General features: G+C 36.4%; 1 long non-coding RNA gene across 1 annotated transcript; it reads right to left on the bottom strand.

The window, feature by feature from the left end:
* Positions 1–1,188: 1,188 nt before the first annotated feature.
* On the bottom strand, positions 1,189–3,052 carry LOC129145991 (uncharacterized). Its single transcript, XR_008552270.1, has 3 exons — positions 3,009–3,052; positions 1,782–1,848; positions 1,189–1,203 (listed from the first exon to the last, which is right to left on the bottom strand). It is a non-coding gene; the product is annotated as an uncharacterized LOC129145991 (long non-coding RNA).
* Between the last annotated feature and the right edge of the window lie 1,420 nt (positions 3,053–4,472).

Below are 4,472 nucleotides of genomic sequence, written 5' to 3'. Positions count from 1 at the left end.
GGCCCTAAAGCACAGAAAATTTAATTAATATTTTTAAAAATTTATTTTATGTATTTATGCATATACGAACTGGGACCTAGGCCAGAGGTCGGGGGGGTGGTTGTGAGAGAATTCTCCAGAGACAGAGTGGGAAGCAGAATAGGTGCATCTACTGAAGGGAGCAGCAGATGAGACAGGGAGGTCTGCTGAGCCATGTGGGTAGCTCCGTGGCCTGGCGTGGAACTCATGCCATAGTGGCTGGTGACAGCTTGATAGAGCTGAAATCTTAACCCCTGTGCCACCAAGAAAGACCAGAATTTTAGTTTCACTATTCTGTAAAATTCCATAATGGCAAATACATGTCATTATACATTTACTCAATTTATAAAATACACAGCTTCAAGAATGCATTTTAACTATGGATCTTATGTAAAAGGAGATGCTATGACTAAAAATTCTCCACCCAAGAAGGCTCTTCATACCTGAGGGCATGAGGTCCCCTTCCTTTGGGCATGTGTCCACCAGAGATATCTCATAGAATGGGTATTAAAATATTGCACTCACATATTCCAGCAGTGAAAATTAACAAACTATAGGGAAGCATGATTATGAGGATAAATGACAAAATGTCACAAGAGAGCAAAAAGAGACAAGAACAAAAATGCATATTTTATGATTCCATAGAAAGATAAAATATATATAGGGATAAAATATATATATTTAAAAAGTAAGCAAAAAGAGCTATAATATAAAATATCAGGGGATTAGGAAAAAAAAATAGGCAGCAGTGAGGAGAGAGGACGCAGGAGCAGGGCTGCTGGGGGCTGGAAATGTCTGACCATCATGTAATTTGGAGACACAGGTTCTGCTGACATCTGGTCAGCCTGTATGATGCTTGCATGTTTTGTTGCCTGATGCACAATGATATTAATAGCAAAAAATATTTTAGAGAAAAGCCTTTATAGAAACATGGTTTTCTATAAAAAGCAAGAACTGAAAATTAATGTAGATGGCTTATGTAAAATATTGTACACAAATATGGATGGATTCTATAAATATAATATTGATTGAAATATCAATTAGTCTTTAAAACATTCAAATTCTTACCATTTTTTCCTGATTGTCTATGTAGAGCAGGTGAGAGTTCTTAGAAGTACAGGCTTTTGTAACAGCAGCTGTTGAAGTAGCTAAGCCAATCCTTTGGACAAGGAGCACAGTGATAGGCTGAAGAGAGATTATGAATTATTGCCCAAAAAGTGATTTGAAATTTTGAAAATTATAATTCATTTATTCATATGCATTGTTATAATCATACTTAAGTATATAACATGCACCTCACAGGCTGGGGCCATGAACATAACACACTCAAATACACACTCACATGGGAGGTCCTACTTCTTATTTCCCTTTGTTAGCCCATATTCACAGCAAACACACAAAAACATCCACTCTACATGCCCTGAAAGTCAGAGAAGGAGACTCATTATGTAGAATAATAATGTCATTGGTGATTTCAGCCAATTGAAATACTTATAGTAATTCTAATATTTCTTTACATTGTTGCATAAGAAGTTATACTCTCCTATAATTATTATTTATAGACATGTATTACCTGGTTTCAAAATTTATGTTATCCCCCAAAAAATCTATTATATTTTTCTCTAGCCTAAGATCTACATAAGTGTGTGTGTGTGTATGTATGTGCATATATATGTAAATATATAAATATATAAATTATACACACATAAATATATAAATTTATAAAATGTAATAATATCAAAATTTTGAAAACTGTTATGTACCTGTCTGGTTTGTTGTTATTGGGGATAAATTATTCTGTTCCAGTATTTCAGCATCTAATAAAAAGAACTAAAGAAAATATTATGAAAATTATTATTGCTTAAAAAAGATCACAAAGAGTCCATTTCTTAATTTAAAATTAGGTGTATTGTTTAGCATTAGAATCTGAAATAAATTGATTTTACAAAAAAAAAAAATTAAGTGTTGAAGATTTAAAGAAAAAAATCTCAAAAACCTAAAGGAACAAATAACATAATATCCTAAAATATTTTATTTATCACATTTCAAAAATTAAATTGTATTTCTCATTTAGGAATTTTAGTCTTCTATACGATACCTTTGACATATGAAAAGAAGGTGTATATATATATATGTAAAATACACTATAATCATTCTGTTATGTGACTTTTTTTTAAAGATTTATTTATTTATTATTTATACAAGCACTGAGTACAGTCAGAAGCACAGGAGGGTGAGAGAATTCACCAGAGCCAGAGGGGAGAGCAGAACAGGCAGACTGAGGAAGTACACTGCTGAGGGGAGCAGCGGGTGGCAGAAGAGGTCTGAGTGCCACTTGGGACCCTCGCAGGCACCCGGGGATCGAACCGGCGCCTCAGAGACTGCGGGCAGCTTCACAACCCAGCGCTCAACCGCTATGCCACCGGGGAGGCCCTGTTATGTGAACTTTTAATAAAAGTATAAATATTCCTTGTTATGAAATTGTTACTTTCATATAATAATTTCCATTTGTTAAAAGAAAAATTATAAATCAATATGCATCCTGTGTATTTAATATTAATGACAATTTTTGAAAATACAATCAAATACAGTTTAAAGGCATGTATTAAACTAAGTTATTTTCTGTAATATTAAGAATTCTTTAGAGGGCCTCCCCTCGTGGCACAGCGGTTGAGCGCTGGGCTGCGAAGCTGCCCGCTGCCCTCAGCGCTGGTTCGATCCCGGGTGCCTGGCGAGGGTCCCACATGGCGCGCAGACCTCTCCTGCCGCCAGCTGCTCCCCTCAGCAGTGTACTTCGGTCCTTCTGCCTGCTCTGCTCCCCACTCTGGCTCTGGTGAATTCTGTCATCCCGAGCATCTGACTTTACCCAGTGGTTGTATAAATAAATAAATAAGTCTTTAAGAAAAAAAAAAAAAAAAAAGAACTCTTTAGAGGCAATAACAATCTTCATAGCAAAAAATTTCCTCTTAATCTGTCAAAATTTTTCTTACAGCAAATAAAAAAGAAGCATGAGTTTTACTGTAATGTACACCAAAATCAGTCCGATGATCCCCAGGAACCTAGCAGCAATCTGTCGTGGAGTTAATGGTGAGGCTGCAGGGAGAGAAGTGGAAACACTGAGAAAAGGTGGAGACAAATGTTGACAGTTTACAGACACGAGAACCCGCCTGCACAAGGAGTCACACATGGAAACCTGGATCTCGTCCCACGTCTCCCGTTGTAATCCTAGCCCTGAATATCCCCTTGTGTTTTTGGTGACATAACACTACGTGGGTTGTTGGTCAAAGACTACAACTTCCAACAATGTGGGAATAAAATTACTCCTCACATTTCACATTACAGTGACAAAACAACAAGGACAAGTCAGAGGGAAACTATGTGAGCTTCTTCCCTAGTCCTTCCCCCAGGCCGCACCCGGATGGTGCATCCAGAGCAGCCACACCGCTGTCTACTGAATGTCTTCCCTTTGCACGGGGAGTGCCTGTCATTCCCTCTAAGAGCCTGAGAAGCATTTGCTTCAGTTCTGCAGAGGTTATTTGCTATTCTGTTACTGACAAGGAGCTTTCAGTGCTCTTACCTTTCATTTGCTGTCCTCTGGGGTCCAGGTTCAGCTCTGGGGAGTTCTCTCTCTGTCTGTTCATCTCCGCAGCTGAGGAGCACCACGGACGTGACTCTGATACCTGCAGGTGAGTCTTTAATACATGGTGCCTGTGCTGACCAGCTACACAAGGTAGTCAGTGTGGGTGGAGCGTGAGTTGACTGATGTATTCGAGTACATTTGAACAATGGACAGTGATTATAATTTCCGGAGAACTTAAAAAATGTTTGCCTGATAGAATAGCTTTTAAAATGATGTTTGTGGTCGGAGAAATGAGCAAACACTAATGAAATAAGTTTCATAAATAATAATTTTCTTACTAAATTAAAGCCAGCATCCACAAAAATGTTTTCAAACAGAATAATTGTACTAAAGTGCTATATTATATAGAAAAAATGATACACCGGTTTTTATGATAATTTTTAAATCCTCTTTGGGTTAAAGATTGTATGTTCTGCTTAGGACAGTAGTCATGTTAGCCAGTTAATTTCCTGCAGTAAATAGCTTTCATTTGTGACTTACATTTATATTTAAATGAGTATGAAGGATTACCAAATACTTTTTCCTAAAATGTAGAGTTCTGATAATAATTAAATTTTAAGGAATGCTTTAATATATGAAAATTGATAGATGATACATTAAATTTATTAACATCCTAAGGAATATTGACAACAAGACAAAGAATTTTAAATGACACTTATTTTTACAAGAAATTGACAAATATCTTAATGGCTAAGATAAAAAGCATAAAGTAATTAAATACATCTCATTTAGGGGACAATAATGTTGATTCAGATTTCCAGAAGTATCCTAGGAGTGTGCAAATCAGTGAAAGCAGCTTTAGGAGAATAAACTA

This window comes from Talpa occidentalis, unplaced genomic scaffold (assembly GCF_014898055.3).
Source record: "Talpa occidentalis isolate TD23 unplaced genomic scaffold, MPIMG_talOcc4v2.1 talOcc4.16, whole genome shotgun sequence".
Classification (NCBI taxonomy): Eukaryota; Metazoa; Chordata; class Mammalia; order Eulipotyphla; family Talpidae; genus Talpa; species Talpa occidentalis.
The sequence above is the reverse complement of the archived record's forward strand: the minus strand, read 5'-3'. Positions and strand labels throughout refer to the sequence as shown.